Source organism: Muntiacus reevesi, chromosome 6 (genome assembly GCF_963930625.1).
Source record: "Muntiacus reevesi chromosome 6, mMunRee1.1, whole genome shotgun sequence".
NCBI classification, from domain to species: domain Eukaryota; kingdom Metazoa; phylum Chordata; class Mammalia; order Artiodactyla; family Cervidae; genus Muntiacus; species Muntiacus reevesi.
The window spans coordinates 56,218,052-56,242,911 of NC_089254.1; the positions used below are offsets into that span (position 1 = coordinate 56,218,052).

Consider the following 24,860-nt stretch of genomic DNA (forward strand, 5'->3'; position numbering starts at 1 on the left):
CTGATCATAGTTGCATTCTTAAAAGTCACAACATGAAAAGAAGCTCGTTCATTTTATGCCTTTTTCATTTTGATATCTAATTTTTCCATGGACATCCCACATACATCCAGAGGCATCAATCTGGGTGATTTTCAGAAACATAAATTAATCTGGAGAAAGGAAGCTACCATCTATTCTGAACTTGCCACACTTGTGGTAATGGAAGGGGAAAATAAATAAGCTTCTACTTCCAGAGAAAAAGAAAGGAATAAAATGAGAAAGGGAATCAGAATCACATTCTACATAAAACCCTCTCTCCATTTGTCACCAAATAGTTCTAAAAAAGATATTTCTCCAAGCCAAAACACTGATCCTTCTTTTAGGTAAAAATCTCACCTAGGTATGACATAAACAGTTATGCTGCTCAATGAGTTTTAACAAAATCAACACTGCTGTGTAGCCAACTCACAGATCAAGAAATAGGACAATAGCAGCACCCTAAGCTATCTCCTGACCCCATCTTATTTTTATACTTTTTTTTCCCAAAGGTAACAATTACTCTAATTTCCATCAATGTTGAATGGTTCATTCTGCCACCAAAACTTTTTAGTTAATATTACTTAGGCAAGATTTATCCTTAGTTATTCATTTTTATCAATCCATGGTATTTTTTGTATGATTATATCACAATTTGCTTATCCATTCTACAGTTAATGAACATTTAGGTTGTTTTCAACTTGGGACAATGACAAATAATCCTGCTAGAAATCTTCTTGAATAAGTTTTTTGGTTTCTATACACACATATTTCTGTTGGAAATAAGAATAAAATTGTTGGTCAAATGGTACATAAATTCTACCAAGCAATTTTTCAGATAAGTTGTGTTACTTTACATCCCAGTGAGTAAGAGTTCCCATTCCTCTTCATTCTCACCAAAATTGATACTGTCTACCTTTTAAATTTCAAGCATTCTGATGGGTGTGTAGTACTATCACATTTTAGCTTTAATTTGAGTGTCCTTGATTACTAATGAGAGTAAATATCTTTTCACATGTTTATGACAATTTGAGTATGGGGGTTCTCCAGGCAAGAATACTGTAGTAGGTTGCCATGTCCTCTTCCAGGGGATCTTCCCAATCCAGGGATCAAACCCAGCTCTCCCACACTGCAGGTGGATTCTTTACCATCTGAGCCACCAGGGAAAGTCAAGAATACTAGAGTGGGTAGTCTATCCCTTCTCCAAAGGATCTTCTCCAAGGAATTGAACCGGGGTCTCCTGCATTGCATGCAAATTCTTTACCAGCCTGAGCTACCAGGGAACCCAATCATTTCTATATTTAGATTTAAATCTACCATCTTGCTCTTGACTTCTAATTTTTCCACATTTTCTTTCTTTCTTCTTGCAAAAAAAAAAATGCATAACAGATTATACTTCTTTTACTTGTAGTGATAACATTAGAGAGTGCAACAAGCATCCTCATTAAAATATAAATTAGAATTTTATCTCCTCCCAGATTATGGTAAGTCCTTAGAACATTTTAACTTTATTTTCCTCTCTCTTACCTTCTGTGTAATTATTGTCATCAATTTTAATTTTATATATGGTTAACTACCATGAAACATTATTTATCTTTAGATTGGCCTAAAAATTTGTTTGGGTTTTTCTATAACATGGGAAAATCTGAAGAAACTTTTTGACCAACCCAGTATTGTTATTTTCATGGTCAATTTTCACTTAAGTTTACTCACCTTTTCACCTTCTCCATTTTTCTTCTTGCTTTTCCCAATTTTTTGTTTTGATATCATTTTTCTTCTCCCTAAAGATATTTCTTTCATGTATACTTTAATGTAAGTCCACTGGCAACAAATTCTCTCAGCTTTTGCTGTCACAGAAATGCCTTTATCCTTTAAAGGTTATTTTTACTTAGTTCAGACATTAAAATAAGCAACAATTTTTTTTCTCCATACTTTTAAAGATATTATTTAATTTTCTTTATACTTCTATTCAGTTCAGTCACTACTTGTGGCCGACTCTTTGCGACCCCATGAACCGCAGCACTCCAGGCCTCCCTGTCCATCACCAACTCCCGGAGTCTACCCAAACCCATGTCCATTGAGTCAGTGATACTATCCAACCATCTCATCCTCTGTCGTCCCCTTCTCCTCCTGACCTCAATCTTTCCCAGCATCAGGGTCTTTTCCAATTAGTCAGCTCTTCGCATCAGGTGGCCAAAGTATTGGAGTTTCAGCTTCAACATCAGTCCTTCCAACGAACACCCAGGACTGATCTCCTTTAGGATGGGCTGGTTGGATCTCCTTGCAGTCCAAGGGACTCTCAAAAGTCTTCTCAAACACCACAGTTCAAATACTTCTATTGTTTCTGTTAAAAACTCTGTTCTGTGTATCTTTTTAGTGATTATTGTCTTGGTTTCTAATATCCTTATCCTGTACAAGACTCACCAAATGACCCAAGGGGAAAAACTTCTGCAGATTGTAGGCTCTCTTCTTTATATCTCCCTCCTATCCATAACCATGGGCTCTAAAGTCTTAAGACGCTTTGGCACTCTCTAGCTCTAATTTCTGTATCTGTAGTCCCATGAGATTGTTTTAAACTCTGCTTGCTTCTCAACCACCTTATCTGACCTACCCCTGGCTTCTTAGCTTCTTACTATGTGTTTCCTAGGAATCAGCAAGTGCCTTCTAGCAGAAAGCAATGAACGCCAGCCCAACTCAGTCAGCTTTTATTCATTGCATGATTTTGGACAATCAGTCCCAGTGGCTTGAAAGACTCTCTGATCTCTTTAAAAAGTTTTTTTTTTTTTTTTTTTTTTTTTTAATTCAGCTGTTCCAGTTATTTTTACCAGAAGCACTGGTTTATAACAAGTCATTCTATCGGATCTGAAGTAAAAGTCAAAATGTTGCTTCTTGAAACTTGGTCAAAGCCATTTTCCCATTTCACGATGACCTTTTCAAGATTACAGTAGATTTTTCAAAAAATACTTATTTGGCTGTGTCAGGTCTCAATCCTTGCAGCACGCAGGATCTTCGATCATCCTTGTAGAGTGTGAACTCTTTAAGTCATGGCATATAGGACCTAGTTCCCTAATCAAGGATTGAACCTGGGCCAGCCACATTGGGAGCCTGCAGTCTTAGCCACTGGACCATCAGGGAAGTCCCTCAAGATTACAGTAGAATTTAATATGAACAATTATTAGCTTCAATTCCCAGCAGCAGCATAATACATCCTTCCATCATTGGCATCAAGCCTGGCCATGTGACTTCTTTTCAACAATTAAATGCAGTCACTTTCAACCAGAACTTTAAAAGGAAGATTGCAGATTACTATGTCTAGCTTCCCTCTGCCTGAGACAGAGTTCCACATAGAAGCTGTTCCAATAGCATGAATGACAGAGTGAAGGAAAAAAGGAAGCAGAGCCAGAGTTGACATGACATGGACACAGAGTGTTTATAACTCTCAGGGCCTAAAATTTGGGGTTGATTTTACTGCAGCCTATCCTGACTGATACATAGGTGCAGAAAGGAAACTGATGCATATAATTAAAGTGTCTCCCTCATCATGCATCACTGGAGGAACAGCTCCTCTTTGGTCCAAAAATTGCCTGAATAGAAGTGAGCTGATCACTGAGTCAACTTCCCATATGCCCAGAAGAGTCTTTTGTTAAGATTTGCAAAGGTAAAGATGATAGAATAAGTCCCAAGGTGTTTTTGACTTGACCTTTTCCTAAAAGCTCCGATTATTAGAATTCAAGTCATTATGTAAATTCAAATCATTGAAGAACTAGGTTCTTTTACCAGAAAAAGCCATTCAAAGGATTTCTCAGCTTTCTTTCTTTTCCAATGGTAATAAAAACTTTTTCCTTGACCTATTTATTTCATATAGTTGCCAGAAGACTTATATGAGAAGAGTACTTTGAAGTAGAAGAAAGCTTCATACAAATGCAAGGTGCTTAAAAAAAAATTATCTTTTATTTATGATGAAATTAACCCCCATAGGATACTTCATTTTCTAAAATATATTCATTCAAGGAATATTGGAGCATTTAATAAAATAAATTCAAACTATTAGCATTCAAATTTGTTAACTGAATAGCTTCATCCTGCCCTTACCTAAAACAGCAGTGTTTCTTCCTTTAAACTAAAAAAAGTCACAGAGTTAAAAACCCAACAAATTACCTAATGCCTTTGCTGGCAGTAACTTGGTTGAAGTCCTCTATTGTCTCACATGGAACCCTGGCCTTGCCTAAAATGAAGCTCTGGTATTATGTGTAGATTTTATAACCCTAGAAAGTGACTTCCCATTAAAATAAACCTGTGACAGAAATCATATCACAGAAAATAAGGAGAAAGAAAATTCTACCTTGTATGATGTGTTATCCTATGAACGAGACTGCAGTTTAAATTAAGAATACTTTAGTGGCTTTGAAAATACTTTTTGTTTTTTAACCTTGAAGTGACCCGTTAAATTGATCAGTGAAGGTCATAGATGCCCCTGGAAAGTGGTGCTTAAATTCTTTTCAGTAGCAGAAAGTCCTGGTTGAATTAGTGCAGACCCCATGGAGACTTCTGAAGCTGTTGATAAATCATGTTTAAGAGCTTTTCAGCCCAAAGCTCAGTTGCAAACTCAGGCAAAGCCATGAACAAATTTGCAGGTGGCCGTGCCCCATAACTATCCCCTCTAATCCAAAGTGATCCCCTCTGAGCCACTTTGGCATCAAGCACCCCATTCATCAAATTAGGCTGAGTCATGCATATCTTCACTTAGATTCAGCTCCTCGGTGCAGTCAAACCTCGACCAGGTGAAGAGCAGGCATAGTGAATAACTCATTCATCAGTTAAAAGAAAGAATGTAAATCTGTGGATCGAAAACAACCATGCAGGGCTTCAGTGTGAGCTCAGTCTTGTCAGTGCTAGACAAGGGCACCAGCAATAGTCTCTCATTTTATTTGGATATCTTGCTCCTGAAATATATACAGTAGTGTCACCAGTCTGAGGAAGCAACGAGACTAAAGAAAATATTTAAGTCATCTCTAGGTTTTTTTTCCTTATAATAAGCCCTTTAACGTTCCACAATATATATTTTCCAAGTGCTGTGGAAATAGGAAATAGATAAGAACCTTGTGTCAACAAAGAGTATAACGTTAGTACATTCAGTTATCCCATCAGATTCCAGTCCCAATTCTAATTTATGGCACAAGGCAGTAAGATAAAATGGAGGTCGACTCCCTGCCACAAATTTAGCTGAGCTAGTCTTTGAGTCTTCTGGAGAAGTTCAGACTGTAAGCTTAGAGAAGGCAATGATAATGCCTTTATATTTTGGGGCTTAATATAGGGTGTCCAAACTGAATTCAGTCCCTGGGCTCCTTCCCTTATGTCACATATTATGATATTATAAAAATGCAATGTATTCAAGTAATGGAATATTATGAAGCCTTAATAATGACATCAGTTTTTACTTGTATGGGGAAATGTTCATGATACACAGCTAAGAGAAAAGCAGGATGTAAAACTTCATTTACATCCTGAACATAAATGTAAAATATGAACATATGCAGTGTATGTGCATGAGAAACATACTAGACAGAAGTAAATAATTAAAGTGTTAACAAAGGCTCACTATATGGATGGAATATGAACAGCCCCTGTGACACCCTAGGGAAAATAATCTGCTAGGAAAAAAAGAGAAAAGTTTGTCCTAATTCTTCCCTATGCCTCATCTTTGAGTTTGGGATATGAAGTCAATTTCAGAATTGAGAAAAAAGAACAGGAGACCTGAATTAAACATCTTTCATTTGCTCCAATAAATCAGCCATAGATCTGCCTACACTGCTTTGTACCTGAGGTTTTCTTTTTTTTTTTTTTAGGGTAAAAAGCACCTGGAAGTGACTAATTTTTTAGTTTTTTCAGTGTTCTCTGTGTGGTATATTTTAATCAGCAGTACAATTTAGCAGTTGCATTAATTAATTAGCACATTAATCAGGAGAGCATTTTAGCAGCTAATCTCTAACAAACTAGCAGTTTGTGATAAAATCTTAACAGTAGGAGAACATGCAGCATAGTAAATTATTTTTCAATGTTATCATCACTGTGGGGCTAGCAAAGGCTGAAATTATGTAACCAAATTGAAACCTTTCTTAAAATATACCTGTGCAGGGCACATTTGAGAAATTGTATGCTTCATGGGGAAAGGTTTAACAATTACTACTTTCTTTGCAAAGGAGCAGTTCTGAAGAAAACTGTCAGGCACTCCAGGAAACAAACTCTGTAAGTGTTCTTAAAATACTCCTTGTGTAATTTCATAAGAATTCAAGTTTCCTCTTCTATTAGCAGGATCATTCATGTAACAATGAGAAGTTCCAAGATATTATTTTATTACATATGTTAGAGCGATTAAAACAAAGGAAATATTTGTCTTAGTGATGAAAGTGTTACAAGTCTGATTTTAAGCTCTATAAAACCTTTACAATGAAACTTATATTTGGAAAGGAAAGAGAAAATATATTTCTTCCAATATAATGTTTAGGGATAAATGCATGTAGTACCACAGCCAAATGTAATATAATTTTTGATGAAATATAAGTTGGAAGACTTTTGTGCATGGAAACATCGCTCCTTTTTGTTCATTATATCTGAAATGCAGTGACATGTGCTTTTATTGAATCCATGCATATTGAATTCCACATGTTCTAAAATTTAAAAATGTGCCTGAAAAATCCCATAGGCTGATATTAAAACTTCCTTTCATTTACAAAGCCTGGGGATATTGAATTCTCATACACAGCAATGTATTAGTCTGAACTGTTAAGCAGTTCTTTATCCTCACAGCATTTCCCTGGGAGAAATCAGTGTTCTTTCATGGCTCCACATCACTTTTTCAACCTCAGAAAGGAGAGGGTCAGGGTAACCAAGGGAGTATGTGCTGGTTAAGCATTTCCTTATATTTCAAACTTGTTATATTGATTTTTTTCTTCTGGTTCATAGAAATTGCACTCTATTTAAATCATATAATACAAGTTGGAAGAATTTTAATTTCCACTCTAACTTTTGTCTCTGTTTATAAATCACATCTGTATCTCCCAATCTTATGTCCTCTCTTTTCTAAATTTTCAACTCTACACAACCTACTTGATCAGCATTTCTACTCCAAACGCAAAGAAATCCCAAAACTACTGAGAAGGACAAATGAAACAGATTATTTCTCTACAAAAAAAGATATAAATTGTAGCACTTAGTAAGGATGTATTCAAAAGTGATGTTAGTGGGTTATTTTCTTAAAAATGCCGATAAATAAAAGGCCTCCCATTGCAATTAACTACCCAAGCAACTCCACCAACTATTCCTTTGAGACAGTGTCACTTATTGAAGATTTTTATGTGCCTAGATTGGAATCTATGCATCCCTTTTGTCACAACTAGAATCATTCTAATTATGTTGTTAGTGCATTAGTTAACTTCATTTGTAAGCACAGCATTTGTTATTGATAAATGTCTTATGGATGAAAAGCCTCATTTAACTATGAGTCACCTCTATTGATATAATCCTTCTTACTTTATGAACTTTTATAATTAACACAAAGCTTGCCTGGGTTCACGTTCTTTCTTGCTGACTAAATTACCTAGTCCTCTCCCCATTCCCAGTCAGCTTGGATATATAGGCATGCACACATATACACGCAGTGACACAAACACACACACATGAGTACACACGCATGCACACACACCATCCTTCTGATACAGTACCCATTCAAAGGAGGCCTAGTGAAATACTGATTAGTGTTGTTCCGTACTAAAGCATTGATTACTGAAGCATACTCACTTGCTCTCTCTCTCATAGCAGATTTCTGTACTAAAACCTGGAACAGGTGTAAACTAGGTATCCTTCGCTCATTGGCTCAATGAACATCTAAGACGTGATCAGTTCATTTCTTCAATAAATATTTATTGAAAGCCACAACATGCTTGGATTTTGCTCTTTAGGTCCTCAAGATTTGTTATCAGGGTGCATATAATACTCCTATGACAAACCTAGACAGAGTATTAAAAAGCAGAGACATAATTTTATGACAAAGGTCAAAAGAGTCAAACCTATGATTTTTCCAGTAGTCATGTATGAATGTGAGTTAGGCCATAAAGAAGGCTGAGCACTGAAGAATTGATGCCTTTGAACTATGGTGTTGGAGAAGACTCTTGAGAGTCCCTTGGACAGCAAGGAGATCAAACCAGTCAATCCTGAAGGAAATCAACCCTGAATATTCATTGGAAGGACTGATGCTGAAGCTGAAGCTCCAATACTTTGGTCACCTGATGTGAAGAGCCAACTTATTGGAAAAGACTCTGATGCTGGGAAAGATTGAGGGCAGGATGAGAAGTGGGTGACAGGGGATGAGATGGTTGGATGGCATCACTGATTCAATGGACATGAGTTTGAGCAAACTCAAGGAGATAATGAAGGACAGGGAAGCCTGGCATTCTGCAGTCCATTGGGTCGCAAAGAGTTGAACACAACCTAGTGACTGAACAACAAGAATACTCCTAATCTGCTTTGCTGACTTTGGTAAACCCCTTTACCAACAAACTATCATCTTTTACACTGTTGCTACAGGGATCTTCATTAAACATAAATCTGATTGCATTACTCCTCTACATTGAATTATTAAATGGTTTTTATCACCTTTAGGAGAAAAGTTAAATCCTGCAGGATAGCCTACCATTTCTTTCTTGATTTGGTGCTTGCCCACCTCTGCACTATCATCTTGTGATGGCTAATTTTATGAGTCAACCTCATTGGGCTAAAGGATGCTCAGATAGCTGGTACAGCATTATTTCTGGCAGTGCTTGAGACTGTCCCTGGAAAATATTAGCATTTAAATTAGTAGACTGAGTAAAGTAGATCATACTCACAAATGCAGGTCAGCATCATCCAATTTGTGGAGGGCCTGAAGAGAGCCAAAAGGATGAGGAAGGAGGAATTTTCTGTGTTTGAGCTGGGACATTCATCTTTTCTACACTTAGACATCACATTCCTTGTCTTGGTTTTCAGATTCAGACCAGAACTCACACTATTGGCCCCTCAGTTCTCAGGATTTTGAACTCAGACTAATTACGCCACTGACTTTCCTAGTTCTCCAACTTACAGACCGTAGACTGTGGAAGTTTTCAGTCTCCATAACTACACGAGCCAATTCCTAAAGTCACAATCTCTCGCTCCCTCTCCCTATATATAGACAGGGAGAGAGAGAGAGAATCACACACTGTGGCTGTAATTTTCATAGTTTGAGGTGTGACAGGAAAACTAACTTGAATTTTTTTTCCTTCTTCACAATTTTATTGGTAGATTTGTTCTTTCCAGAGATCTCAGCAACCTCAGAATATGTTTTTTTTTTTCTTTTCTTTTAAGAACTTTTACCTTTTCACTTAAAGGAAGTACTTTATGTCTTCTCTTTGGCATATCTAAATTGTTAGCATCACTACTCTTGCACTTCAGGGCTGTTTTGAAGTAAAATAAGGGTCAGCTGAACACAAGCACTGTGATACTACAACAGTCAATATGATAACCGAGATGGCTACTAAGTAACTAATACGCAAGACACTCTGGACAAAGGAATGGCTTACATCCCAGGTGGGACAGAGCAAGACAATGCAAGATTCCAACACACTACTCAGATAAGTGCACAGTTTAACCTTTATAAATTATTTATCTCTGGATTTATCCATTTAATATTTTGGAGCCACAGTTGACCTCAGGTACCTGAAACCATGGAAAACAAAACCGTGGATGAGGCGACTACTATATATATTGTTGTTCAGTTGCTCAGTCGTGTCCAACTCTTTCAGACCCTATGGACTGCAGCATGGCAGGCTTCCCTGTCCTTCACTGTCTCCTGGAGTTTGCTCAAACTCATGTCCATTGGGTCAATGATGCCATCCAACCAACTATCCTCTGTCACCCCCTTCTCCTCCTGCCCTCAATCTTTCCCTGCATCAAGGTCTTTTCCAATGAGTCGGTTCTCTCATCAGGGGGCCAAAGTATTGGAGCTTCAGCTTCAGCATCAGTCCTCCCAATGAATGCTTAGGGTTGATTTCCTCTAGTATCGTGTATATTCCTTTAGTATTGTACACACACACACACACACACACACACACACACACTTATCTATCTATCCAAAACCATTTGGCATGGAACACATATTCTCAAGGACATTTTAGATAACATCAAATTTCAAGGACATTTTCACATGGAACAAATGTCTTATAGGTGTATTGCACTGGATCAGATTTCAAGGATCTTTTGGCATGGACCAAATGTTTCATGGATTTTTTGGACAGGATCAAATATCAATGACCTTTTGGACAGAACCAAATGTCTTTCAAGCATAGCATTTGATTCTATCCACAAATTCAGGCATTCAGTGGGGATCTTAGAACATATCCCTTGCAGATAAGGGGCTAGGGGCTACTGTATATCCTACTGGTTCTGTGTTTCTGGAGAACCTTGACTAATAAATACTTCTAGCTACTTCCCTGTGCCAATACTCCATTCCAGCATATACCATTTGTTGCTTCCCAAGAAAGCTGTACTCTCTTGATTCTGCGCCTTTGTGGATACTTTTCTCTAAAATGGACTGACCTCTTCTCTCCCTGCCCTGCACAACACATGTTAATTATTTAGGACTTCTGTCTCATATCACTTATTTTCCCTACCACATTCTGTCCTTAATTAACTGCTATCTATGTGCCAAACTTATGCTAGTTGTCCTATGTTCATCTCTCTTAGAAATTACTATATTTGATTTTAATGATTTTCCAGTCACTCATTCCAGTGCAAGCATTTGATAATCAGTGATTGTCTTTCATCCTTTATTCCCCCAATACTTTGCAAAAAACAGAAGATATTAAGTTTCAATAGTGTTAGTTGAAAAAAAGGGTAATTTATTCAACTAAGCCAAGAAAAGGTTTTGGGCTCCAGAATGAAAGCAATGGTGTTAGAAAGAAGTAGATGTGTTTTTAAAACATGACTTTTAAAGCCTCAACGTGATGCTATGGACTTTTATAAAACCTGGACTTTTGCAAAGCTATGAAATCCATGAGTAGAATTAGCAGTAGAATAAAAGCCTCAGGCTGTTATGGATTTGTTTTATAGCTAAAAGTAAGGCAAATCACCTACTTCTCCACTCATTAAGGGATGACACACTTGCCCCATGCCCAAGCAATTGCAATATGGGAACACTGGAATTTACAGCACCTTAGTGGTCAAATCTTTTAGAATAACCCATGAAATTCACGAGATGCTAGCACAAAAAGTCTCATCTAAAGAAAGAGCAGTCCTATAATGTAGGCAGAATACACACGACCCTGATTTTAGTCAAGGAAATTGAAGCCCAGTATCATTTAAAGCCTTGCCCAATGTTGCACTGCTAAGTAACAGATGAAAGAGTCACACTTAATTTCTGAAACTAAATCCATCATGCTCTTTCTCTATGTTATGAACAATACCAACATCTCAGAATTCACAAAAATAACCAGTAGTCATAACTGCTTCTGGATATGTATCTGTGTCTGTCTGGGATGGGGCAGGAAGCAGTAGGGAGGTGGTAAACAATGAATAAATATCATTCTGACATTGAAGCACCATTATTATTTTCATATATTAAGGTGAACTACTTTTAGTCATGATTTTCATATATTACATTTACAGGAATAGCTATAGTTATATCTTTTAGCCAGAAGTAAAGTGTCAAATTGAAGAAGGAAATGGCAACCCACTCCAGTATTCTTGCCTGGAAAATCCCTTGGACAGAGAAGCCTGGCAGGCTACAGTCCATGGGGTTGCCAAGGGTCGGACACGACTTAGCGACTGAACCAAAGTGTCAAATGGGAAAGATCCCCTGGAGGAGGGCATGGCCACCCACTCCAGTATTCTTGCCTGGAGAATCCTATGGACAGAGGAGCCTGTAAGCTGCAGTCCAGTGGGTCAGAGTCAGATACAACTGAAGTAACTTAGCACACAAAATGTCAAAAAAGCTAAGGCTATGGCTCTTACATCTTCTGAAATTAACCTTTTCTGAAATTTGAAACTTACTCATTGGGCCAAAAGCAGAAATGATGTAGACTTTACACTAAGTAATTACACTGATTAGCTAATGAACCAAGTTACACCCAAAAGCAAATGTTGGTTTTAAATGGTTCCCTGAATGTCCAATCACCAAATACTTTGTAGAGAAAATCTGTAAGATAAAAGGACAACAGGAAAACACAAAGAAGTCCAGGAACTCAGGAGTAAAGTAAGAGGTACTATAAAATGACAAAAAGCACAAAGATAAAAATTCTCCCAACTCAGAAAGAAAGGGGATCCAATTATTTACATAAAACACATGCTAGAAATTAGGGTGAAACGGTAGACCAGAAAATGTCACCTTGAACAATTATACTCACTGACTTCTTTGAAGACATAGGCTAGCTTCCTGAAAAAAGAGAAACAGGAAATCTGGCTTTATTGCTTTCATGTTAGTGCAAGAAGAAGTCAACAAAATATTCTCAGGAAGACCTGAAATTACTTGCAAACCTAGTTGACTGACATGTTAGGAGAAATTGTTATTTTGATATACAGATATTGTAGGTTTAGAGATTTAGGAGTGGTTATTTGGGGCACTATGAGATTAAGGAATCACTCTTCAGTATTTAGTTCATATTCTTAAGAGACTGGTGTGCACAGAATCTTACTGTAGATGTAATGGGAGTAATCATTATCAACACAGCTCTTCCTTAGCTGAATTTCCTGAAATAGTGATCTGGGGAAGGGTTTTCGGAGTGAGAATGAGCATGACAGTCCTGTTGATTGTCACTGACACACATGGTGAAGCCTCCAATGGGTCTAATCTTCATAACCAGCCTCTGTACCCAGGAAGTGGAAGGGAGAATGGTCCCATAGTCTCATTGTAGAGAGAGAATTCCAACAAGCAACAATGTCTCTCCTGAGTAGAAGACAGAGAAACAATGTGCTGTTCTGAGTTATCATGAAATCAATAAACCTCTGTGTTCTCCCCTTGTAAGGATTGATTGGTAGTTATTATCCCAGTGAATCTAAATTTGTTAACAACAGTAATTCTATACAGTCTTGATACTATCTTATAGTACCTCCTTGGAAGAAAAGCTCCTTGGAAGAAAGGCTATGGCAAATCCAGACATCGTATTAAAAAACAGAGACATTACTTTGTCAACAGAGGTCTGTTTAGTCAAAGTTATGGTTTTTCCAGTAGTCATGTAGGGATGTGAGAGTTGGACCATAAAGAAAGCTGAGCACTGAAGAATTTATGCTTTTGAAATGTGGTGTTGGAGAAGACTCTTGAGAGTCCCTTGGACTGCAAGGAGATCCAACCAGTCCATCCTAAAGGAGATCAGTCCTGAACATTCATTGGAAGGACTAATGCTGAAGCTGAAATTCCAATACTTTGGCCACCTGATGCAAAGAACTGACTCACTGGAAAAGACCTTGATACTGGGAAACATTGAAGGTAGGAGAAGAAGGGGACGACAAAGGATGAGATAGTTGGATGGCATCACTGACTTCACAGACATGAGCTTGAGCAAGCTCCGGGAATTGGAGATGGACAGGGAAGCCTGTCATGCAGCAGTCCATGGAGTCGCAAAGAGTCGGCCATGACTGAGCGACTGAACTGAACTGACTATCTTGTAGGCATAAACTTGTATGATTTCTGATCAACCATCTCTCACCAAAAAGCAAAATCACCTTGAAATCCACAGCAAGAATTGTACATGCAAATTACAGTGAAATAATTGAGCAGTTAACTTGGTTGGAAAACATTTTACCCACCAAACAAATTTTATAAGTCAATCAACTTTATTAAATTAAGAATAAACAGCTAATAAGAGAGCACTGACTTCAACAAGCTCACACTGTTGTAGAGTAGACTTAATATCACCTATTACTCCTTAATAAGTAGAGCAGTGAAAGTATCACTATAAATTAGCTTCAAAGTCGTTAGGAGGTTTCAATGGGAGAGGGGAAGGAGCCTGTAAAAAGAACAGAAAGGATGAAGTACAAACGAGGGCAAGCCTTGCCAGCAATTCCACTGTTAAGACAAAAGTACAAAGAACCTTGAAGAGGAAAGAAAGGAGTAGTGGGCCATTAAAATCAGAGCAGCAAAGTCTGACAAAGTAAAGCAGTGGCAGGTAAATAAAAGGTGGGTTGAAGATATGTAATTAGAGACAATCATGAGTTTCAATTAATAACATGGCAATTAACCTCAAAATAGTTTCATTAGTGAAAACAAATTATTTCTCTTCTTCACATAGGGGTTCATAATACATTATTAATGCTATCTCTCTCTCTCTCTTTTTAGGCTCCTTGGTAGATGTTTTCCCATTATTCCAACTACCAGTTGCATTTGCAATTCCATTTTCTTGACCCACATTAAAATTAGGCAAGTATGAAATTAAAACTCCAAACATTTTCAAGAGCTATTTCAAATTCAGAGATTTATATCCCTTGCAAAATGGGATTTGACTTTGACGCTAGTCTGGGACATGAGATCCTTAAGAACATTTCAATAGAGATATGAAAGAGTTAGGGTAGCGTGGGGGGAGAGTAATTTTTTAAAGTACCTGAAAGTCCTTTGTGACTAACTTCTCCAAGTTATTTATGTACAGAGCATTTGACAAATTCTAAATAGGCTCTAAGTAAAGCAAAATGGACTCTATTTTCTTGGTAGCATTTACCTTATATAATGACATGGGTTTTGGAAAACAGTTACCCCTGTGGTTCTTCCCATACTCAAAATCTAACATAAGTGCCACTCAAGGTCATAAAATGCCCTCTAAACCCAATGACAACATGAAAAGCGTACAGACAGTCCATATGAAGGTGTGCGCTATCTCCAGTTTACTCTGAAATCCAAGGTGGAGGGTGTGCTTCTTTATTACTTAGAATAAAAAAAGGCCTTCTTGATTAATATTTTGTGAAATTAAGTGCCTAGATATACCTCTTGTAAAGAAAAAAATTTAGAAAGAGCTTTCAGGTTAGAAATAAAGATGATCCACTTAATATAAATGAGGTCAGGGTCCCTATACACAAGGAGTTTTTAATTAAGCAGAGAAGAAAATTCACACATAATAAAACAAAGAAGCCCTTTTCCATACTTTCTCTCTCTCTCTCTCATACACACACCCAGACACAAACACACAGACGCACATCAAATTAAGTCAGAAAAGTCTGCTTTAATCCTGTCACATATATTTAAAAGTGAGCATTCCCAGGCAGACAAACCTGGATTGGATTCCAACTGTGACACGTGCTACCTGGATAACTGCCTCCAACTTACTTAACCTTCCTGAGACTTGGTATCCTCAATATAAATTTGAGAGAATATTGCTATTTCCTGCAAAAGGCTGTTGTGAGATTTAAATGAGAAAATGCTGAGTACCTGTTATACAGGAAACTGTTGCATAGTCACTAGACGTTCATTCATAAGAAGAGGAGTCTGTCTTTAGCATAGTGCGTGCTGTGTACATGTTCAGTTGCCTAGTCATGCCCAACTCGTGCAACCCCATGGACTGTAGCCCACCAGACTCCTCTGTCCATGGGATTTCCCAGGCAAGAATACTGGAGTGGGTTGCCATTTCTTTCTCCAGGCGATCTTCCCAACCCAGGGATTGAACTCGGGTCTCCTGTATTGGCAGGTGGATTCTTTGCCACTGAGCCACCTGGGAAGCCCTTTAGTAAGTACACATATGATTAAACTCTGCAGCTCCATGGATACTTTCAACCCTTACTCCTTTCTTAGTTCCTTTGAGAAATCAATCTATGAGCAAAGCTGTGAATTAAAATTTATCTCCTCTACTGACATTCCCCATCACCACCGCCACCATCTCAAACACTTCCTTCTCTTTTTCCGACAGATGGTGGGCTTTGATTTATCCAATGATGCCCAGGAAAAGATAGAATCTCAGTTGTACTCCAGACTTTCTCTAAAATGTTTGCTTTTGATTTGTCTCCTTAAACCCTCGTCCCCCCTCTCAGTCGACCATCATTTCCATTAACTCTCTACCTATAAACAAACTGAAATCATTACCTTCATTCTGCAAACTATTTTTTTTCCTTTCCCCCACCACCAGCCTTCAGTGGAAGATGTCTCACATCAGTTCTCCTCCACAATGAATTCCAGTCCCAATCCTACAAATCATTTTTACATGCTCATCATTTCGCTTCTCTGTATCAGGTCCTGCTAAAAAAGATTTGCACCTTGAAACGTTGCTCCTTTCCACCCTATCTCCACATGCATGACTGCATCATCATCAACCCTTTGCTCCTCCACATGCATGTGAATATACCATCTGAATAGAACACTAGCTAGAGACTTTTATTTATATTCAGTCCATCCTGCTAGTTCCTTCAGCAAAGTTCCCTAGCCCCTGGCACACACCTCTCCTGAGCTCTTACACTTGCTTCAGCTCTTGTTTTATCCTTGGCAGCCTGTGAGCATTTCCATCACTGTCAATTGGGGCTTCCCTGGGTGGTGTTTCTGCTTCATTTACTCAGGGAGAAAAGGACCTTGGAGCCATTTGTCATCACCAGCAGACTTTCTTCAGGTTATACGAGTAAATGCCTGACCAGATAGCTCTTATGTGTTCAAATGAACTATAACCTTGTCTGAATTTTCTTGTCATTTTATCAAATTTCAATGATACTGTAACAGACATAAAAAATCTGCATATAATCAAACTCTACCTATATATTTTTGAAGTTACTGAAAATGTTGACCCAGTGTTATTGTCTGCTACTGAATATGAAACAGTTGTGCCTTGATTTACTGTTTTCAAATCTGCAACATCACAGAATACTTTTGTGCAAAAATAAAAATAAAGGTGGTAGAGTGCCACTAGTAATGTAGTTCATGCTTTAATTTTGTTATTAAGAGGAGCCTGTAGTCTGTGCACAGACATAGCTGGGTAATCTAGGAGTTGATCTCCTTTGCTGCAGGGGCTATCCTTATAAAAGAAAATACATTTGATGTACAACTAGAGATATGGCGCTTTGGTCTATATCACAAATTAGACATAATCCTGGCCTTTTAGAAATTCACAGAATGGTGTTTTCATAAATGTCTGTTTAGGTAATAGTACTTACAAATAATTTGACTTGAGTTTTCTTTAACATTAGTGATTTTATTTACAGAACATGTCTGAAAAATTAATGTTTTGCTTTTTTTTTTCCTTGGCTGCATGGCACGTGGGATCTTAGTTTCCCAACTGGGAGTGACCCTGTGCCCCCTGCATTGGGAGCGCAGAGTCCTAACTGCTGGGCCACCAGAGAAGTCCCCTTGCTTCGTTTTGTTTTGCAAAGTATGTCCTCTGACTCTGAGTTATAATAGAGAAATATAAGCTTCAAATGATTGATTTTCAAACCTTATCATTTCTTTTTATTACTTTTTCTTCCAGTTTTAATGAAATGTATTTGACATATAGCTCTTTATAAATTTACGGCATACAGCATAAAAATTTGATTTGTATACATCATGTAGTGATTACCACAGTAAGTTTAGTGATTATCATCTCATATAGATACAAAATAAAAGAAAAAGAAAACAATATTTTTTGTCACAAAAACTCTTGGAATTTACTCTCTTAAATGTATATGTATACATTTATATAACATACAGCAGTATTAATTAATCATGTCATACACTATATTTCTAGTATTTTTTTATTTTATAATGTGAAGTTTAAATTTGATCTCCTTTTTTTAATGAGTTTGCTTGTTTGTTGTTTTAGAAGTATAATTGTCCAAGCACATGTTAGCCCTCTTACACAACACAACAATTTGTTATTTCTATATATTTCAAATATATTACCACTTAATCTTAAAAAGAATTGTGAAGCCCAACTTGTGGTAGCTCTATTTATTCTACTATTATAAAGAAATTTATATATTTTCATTTTATAAGTAAAACCCTATTCATTTCGTGTTAATAGATTTCAGTGTCAAGGCATCTTTAAGTGGAAAAATCATTTTAAAATTATAAAGAAACAATTTTTGATAAATAGATGCTTTGTATATTTAACGACCATTTACATAAAACTATATAGTCCTACTAACCCATACTTTCTTAGCATCATATATTAAATCTAGAAATAGAAATAGTTGGATACAAATGTAAGCATATTTTAAAATATCTTTAAATTGGGATGAAAATAGCTATTGCCCAGTACTGTGCACTGATATAGTCATCAAACAATTACATGTGAGTTGTTAAGCAAAGTATTTTGAAGTTTTTCCTTTCAACTTTAAAAATTTGGGCCTACCGGTTTTTTGTTTTAAGACAAATACCATGTGATTCCACTCATCTATATTTAAGGTTGTCAGATTCATAGAAACATAAAGTAAAATGGTGGCTACTAGGGACTGCAGGAAGAAGAAATGGGGAGATGTTGTTTAATGAGAAGGGAGTTTCAATTTTGCAGGATGAAAATTTATGGAAAGCTGCTGACCAACACTGTGATACTTAACAAAACTATACTGTGCACTTAACAATGGTTAAGATGGCAAATCGTATGTGTGATTTTTATAGCAATTAACATTTGTTTAAAAGATATGATAACAAAACAAAATAAACTAAAAACACTCCACAAAAACTCATATATAGATCTAAATACCTTTAATTCTGTACTGTAATTATATTTTATTTTCTGCTCTGTGATAATATTGATAATCATGTTACCAGAAATACATAAGATAGAATATGCAAAAATAAACTGGAATAAGGTAACTTCTGCTCAGTTTGAAGAAGGACATTTTGTTTTTTATTAATTGTGAAGTAAGATCTCTTGTGCTGAAATGTGAAGTCACTTTATTAGACTCTCTACATAGGAAAGAAGTGAGGTGTCTTCAACAAGATGGAAAATCTAGATTTTATAGTAAGTAAGACTGAACCTCATAAATAGTAAAAGTGCTTATCCCTTGATACAACAGGAAAAAAGAGGGTTCAGGCAAGCATATTAGCTTTACAGACATTATCCATGTCATCAAAAGCTCTATAAAAGTACACCTGCCTCTTTTACTTGCTTAAAGCTAAAATAATAATACAAAGAAAGCAAACCCAAAAAAAGATTTTAATTTGCAAAAATAAAAGATATATTTTAATGATTTTAGAAACAGCCTATATCAGCAATCCTATTTCTATATTTTCCTAATAATAACTTGTGATGGCATAGATTTCCACACAGAAGGAAAAATAGTCAACTTCATTTGTCCCAACCTGCCACCAGATCCTTCCAGCTGGCATTTTCCAATGAATCAGAGAAAATATATGAACCAGCTAAACCACTGAGCCATAAAATCCACTTAGAAAAAGCAAGTTATTTCACACTATGAAGGCAATATGGGTAAGCACTGGCACTTACTGAGCATCTTTACATGCTTGAGTCTGTACAAGGTACTTCACATACATTGTTATTAAATATTAAAATTCTATGAAATAGGCAATAATATTTTTCATTTTAAAACAAGGTTTAGTGAGGGAAACATGAACTCACCTACTTCAAAAATCTACATGCTTGCCATTGCATTCAATATGTTCAAGAGCTTTCTTTTTTTCCCTCTCTGATTTCATTATATTCCAATCCTATTCTTTTATTTGCTTAATTCATCCCCAAGATACACCTGCATGGAACCGTATATTATTTGTACACAGGCTTACTCATTCTTATATGAAATATATATAATTTATTTTAAAAAATTGTTTGAAATATAGAGATTCAATAAATTCATTAAAAATGATTTTTTTCTCTTTGGAATGAAGCTATTTATCAACACTCATCACATGGAACAAGGCTCTATTAATAAATGAATCACTCACAAAAACAAAACAAAGATCTTTTCACTGCCACCACACCCTCATCTTCATAGCTCACTGTATTCCTTTCTGCTAAATCTTTTTTCATATTGGCTGTACATGTTCACAGTTCTTCCTCTTTATGACCAGAAGCAAGATAATTCCATTCTACTAGTGGAAATTTCAGGAAATTTTTATTTATATTTGTTCATTCATATACTCAAAAAATTGTGAATAAGCATTGAGTCTACCTCTATAATTAAGAGTGACAAGCCAATGCTTCCCTGGGGGCTCACAGTGTTAAAGAATCCACCTGTCAATGCAGGAGACAGGGGATGATCCCACATGCCACAGAGCAACTAAGCCCGCATGCCACTACTGCGACTAGAACCTGGGAGCTGCAACTACGGAGTTCGTGCGCCAGAACTACTGAAGGCTGGCTGCCCTAGAGTCCATGCTCTGCGACAAGAGAAGCTACCACAATGAGAAGCCACCATAACTAAAGAGTAGCCCCTGCTCACTGCAACGAAGACCTAGAACAGCCAATAAATTAATTCATTAGAAAATTTTTTAATGCACTGTATATTCTTTTTTCAAAAAGAAAAAAAGTGACAAGTCTAATTTCTAATACTAACAAGTGGGGATGCTTCAACCAATTTTGGAGACAACTGTACAACCATTTAACCCAACTATTTATTATTGTTAGCCTCTATGTTGCGAATCCTTTTTATTTAATACTCTCCAAGAGGACATTTATCCAATACCCTATATTAAACATTGGTAATTCAAATGCATATATTTTCTATCTTCCTGCAAAACTAATTTTCATAGCCACCCCTATTGCTCTGTGGTTCTTATTAATGATTGAGATGTAGAATTACATAAATGACATAAAACCATCAAGGTACTTATCATGATATTATGTAAACTCAATGAAATTTCCAAAGATAACAGGGCACTGTTTTCTGTTGTTTTGCTTCTCCCTAATCTAAAGCACATAAAACTTGAGACTATCATGTAAAAAATTTGACCATAATTTCCTGAAAGTTCGGAATACTTAAAATGATGGCAAAATTATGAGTGTGGGATGTGAGGCATGTCTCATAAGTTTATCACATCTTTTTGTCTAATTTTCTTTTTTTTTTTTTTTAATTTAAATTTATTTTCTTTTCAGTGGGTTTTGTCATACATTGATATGAATCAGCCATAGAGTTACACGTATTCCCCATCCCCATACCCCTCCCACCTCCCTCTCCACCCGATTCCTCTGGGTCTTCCCAGCCCACCAGGCCCGAGCACTTGACTCATGCATCCCACCTGGGCTGGTGATCTGTTTCACCATAGATAATATACATGCTGTTTTTTTGAAACACCCCACCCTCACCTTCTCCCACAGAGTTCAAAAGTCTGTTCTGTACTTCTGTGTCTCTTTCTCTGTTTTGCATATAGGGTTATCGTTACCATCTTTCTAAATTCCATATATATGTGTTAGTATGCTGTAATGTTCTTTATCTTTCTGGCTTACTTCACTCTGTATAATGGGCTCCAGTTTCATCCATCTCATTAGAACTGATTCAAATGAATTCTTTTTAACGGCTGAGTAATATTCCATGGTGTATATGTACCACAGCTTCCTTATCCATTCATCTGCTGATGGGCATCTAGGTTGCTTCCTTGTCCTGGCTATTATAAACAGTGCTGCGATGAACATTGGGGTGCACGTGTCTCTTTCAGATCTGGATTCCTCAGTGTGTATGCCCAGAAGTGGGATTGCTGGGTCACATGGCAGTTCTATTTCCAGGTTTTTAAGAAATCTCCACACTGTTTTCCATAGTGGCTGTACTAGTTTGCATTCCCACCAACAGTGTAAGAGGGTTCCCTTTTCTCCACACCCTCTCCAGCATTTATTGCTTGTAGACTTTTGGATAGCAGCCATCCTGACTGGCGTGTAATGGTAACTCATTGTGGTTTTGATTTGCATTTCTCTGATAATGAGTGATGTTGAGCATCTTTTCATGCATTTGTTAGCCATCTGTATGCCTTCTTTAGAGAAATGTCTGTTTAGTTCTTTGGCCCATTTTTTGATTGGGTCATTTATTTTTCTGGAATTGAGCTTCAGGAGTTGCTTGTATATTTTTGAGATTAATCCTTTGTCTGTTTCCTCAATTGCTATTATTTTCTCCCAATCTGAGGGCTGTCTTTTCACCTTACTTATAGTTTCCTTTGTTGTGCAAAAGCTTTTAATTTTCATTAGGTCCCATTTGTTTATTTTTGCTTTTATTTCCAATATTCTGGGAGGTGGGTCATAGAAGATCTTGCTGTGATTTATGTTGGAGAGTGTTTTGCCTATGTTCTCCTCTAGGATCTTTAATCCATTTTGAGTTTATTTTTGTATATGGTGTTAGAAAGTGTTCTAGTTTCATTCTTTTACAAGTGGTTGACCAGTTTTCCCAGCACCACTTGTTAAAGAGATTGTCTTTTTTCCATTGTATATCCTTGCCTCCTTTGTCAAAGATAAGGTGTCCATAGGTTCGTGGATTTATCTCTGGGCTTTCTATTCTGTTCCATTGATCTATATTTCTGTCTTTGTGCCAGTACCATACTGTCTTGATGACTGTGGCTTTGCAGTAGAGTCTGAAGTCAGGCAGGTTGATTCCTCCAGTTCCATTCTTCTTTCTCAAGATTACTTTGGCTATTCGAGGTTTTTTGTATTTCCATACAAATTGTGAAATTATTTGTTCTAGTTCTGTGAAAAATACCGTTGGTAGCTTGATAGGGATTGCATTGAATCTGTAGATTGCTTTGGGTAGAATAGCCATTTTGACAACATTGATTCTTCCAATCCATGAACACGGTATGTTTCTCCATCTGTTTGTGTCCTCTTTGATTTCTTTCATCAGTGTTTTATAGTTTTCTATGTATAGGCCTTTCATTTCTTTAGGTAGATATACTCCTAAGTATTTTATTCTTTTTGTTGCAATGGTGAATGGTATTGTTTCCTTAATTCTACCAAAAATTTAGAGAAGAGCTAACACCTATCTTACTCAAACTCTTCCAGAAAATTGCAGATAAAGGTAAACTTCCAAACTCATTCTATGAGGCCACCATCACCCTAATTCCAAAACCAGACAAAGATGCCACAAAAAAAGAAAACTACAGGCCAATATCACTGATGAACATAGATGCAAAAATCCTTAACAAAATTCTAGCAAACAGAATCCAACAACATATTAAAAAAATCATACACCATGACCAAGTGGGCTTTATCCCAGGAATGCAAGTTCTTTAATATCCACAAATCAATCAACGTAATACACCATATTAACAAATTGGAAGATAAAAACCATATGATTATCTCAATAGATGCAGAGAAAGCCTTTGACAAAATTCAACACTCATTTATGATTAAAACTCTCCAGAAAGCAGGAATAGAAGGAACATACCTCAACATAATAAAAGCTATATATGACAAACCCACAGCAAGCATCACCCTCAATGGTGAAAAATTGAAAGCATTTCCTCTGAAATCAGGAACAAGACAAGGATGCCCACTCTCACCACTACTATTCAACATAGTGTTGGAAGTTTTGGCCACAGCAATCAGAGCAGAAAAAGACATAAAAGGAATCCAGATAAGAAAAGAAGAAGTGAAACTATCGCTGTTTGCAGATGACATGATCCTCTACATAGAAAACCCTAAAGACTCTTCCAGAAAATTACTAGAGCTAATCAATGAATATAGTAAAGTTGCAGGATATAAAATTAACACACAGAAATCCCTTGCATTCCTATATCTTTTTGTCTAATTTTCAACAGACTTTGTCCTGTATTTTCAGGCAACGTTCACTTGGCTTTTGATTGTTGCTATATGCTTCCTTCACCCATTTGTGGCTATCTCAAATTTCCCACATTAAAGATAAATAAAACCAGCTGTGGTAAAAGCACAACCTATTCTTTTCTTTTCTTTTGTTTTACTACCACAAAATCCCCCAGACCAAGAAACTGGAGAAACTATAAGCTAGGCACTGGCTTGGATGAGTTGACCAAATATGGCAGAAGGTGTAGAAAAGAAAGAAAAAAGAAAGAAAATGAAGTTGCTCAGTAGTGTCTGACTCGTCGCTATCCCCTGGACTGTAGACTACCAGGCTTCTCCATCCATGGGATTTTCCAGGAAAGAGTACTGGAGTGGGTTGCCATTTCCTTCTCCAGGGGATCCTTCTGACCCAGGGATGGAACTTGGGTGTCCCGCATTGCAAGCAGATGCTTTAGCATCTGAGCCACCAGGGAGAAAATGTAGAGGAAGGAATTAATTACTGTGGGCAGTATGGTTTTCCAACTCCTACAAACATACTCCACAGACTATAAAAATGACTTAGTTTTCCTTTTCAAAATGCCTTTGATTTCATTTTAAATTATTCTCTTGTTGAATAGTATTTGAGTGGAGAAAGGATGAATAAGAGAACTCTGGGCAGTGAAACGACATTTCTACCTACCATTGCAATATCTTTTTGTCTTTTCATACTGTTCATGGGGATCTCAAGGTAAGAATACTGAAGTAAATTGCCATTCCCTTCTCCAGTGGACCACGTTTTGTCAGAACTCTCCATGACCCATTCATCTTGGGTGGCCCTACATGGCATGGCTCATAGTTTCATTGAGTTAGACAAGGCTGTGGTCCATGTGACCAGTCTGATTAGTTTTCTGTGAATGTGGTTTTCAGTCTGTCTGTCCTCTGATGGATAAGGATAAGAGGCTTATGGAAGCTTCCTGATGGGAGAGACTGACTGGGGGGGAAACTGGATCTTGTCATGATGAGCAGGGCCATGATCAGTAAATCTTTAATCTAATTTTCTGTTGATTTGCAGGGCTGTGTTCCCTCCCTGTTGTTTGACCTGAGGCCATACTATGGTGGAGGCAATGAAGATCATGGCGACCTCCTTCCAAAGGTTCTGTGCACACACTGCTGCACTCAGTGCCCGGACCCTGCAGCAGGCCACTGCTGACCCACGCCTCTGCC

At 37.1% G+C, this 24,860-nt stretch overlaps 1 long non-coding RNA gene across 1 annotated transcript in view; it reads right to left on the reverse strand.

The window, feature by feature from the left end:
* Positions 1-8,913: 8,913 nt before the first annotated feature.
* The window catches only part of LOC136170813 (uncharacterized), an 83,430-nt gene continuing 67,483 nt past the window's right edge, over positions 8,914-24,860 (reverse strand). The window contains exon 5 of the long non-coding RNA XR_010663687.1: positions 8,914-8,932. This is a non-coding gene — a long non-coding RNA (uncharacterized lncRNA). The remainder of the gene's footprint in view (positions 8,933-24,860) is intronic.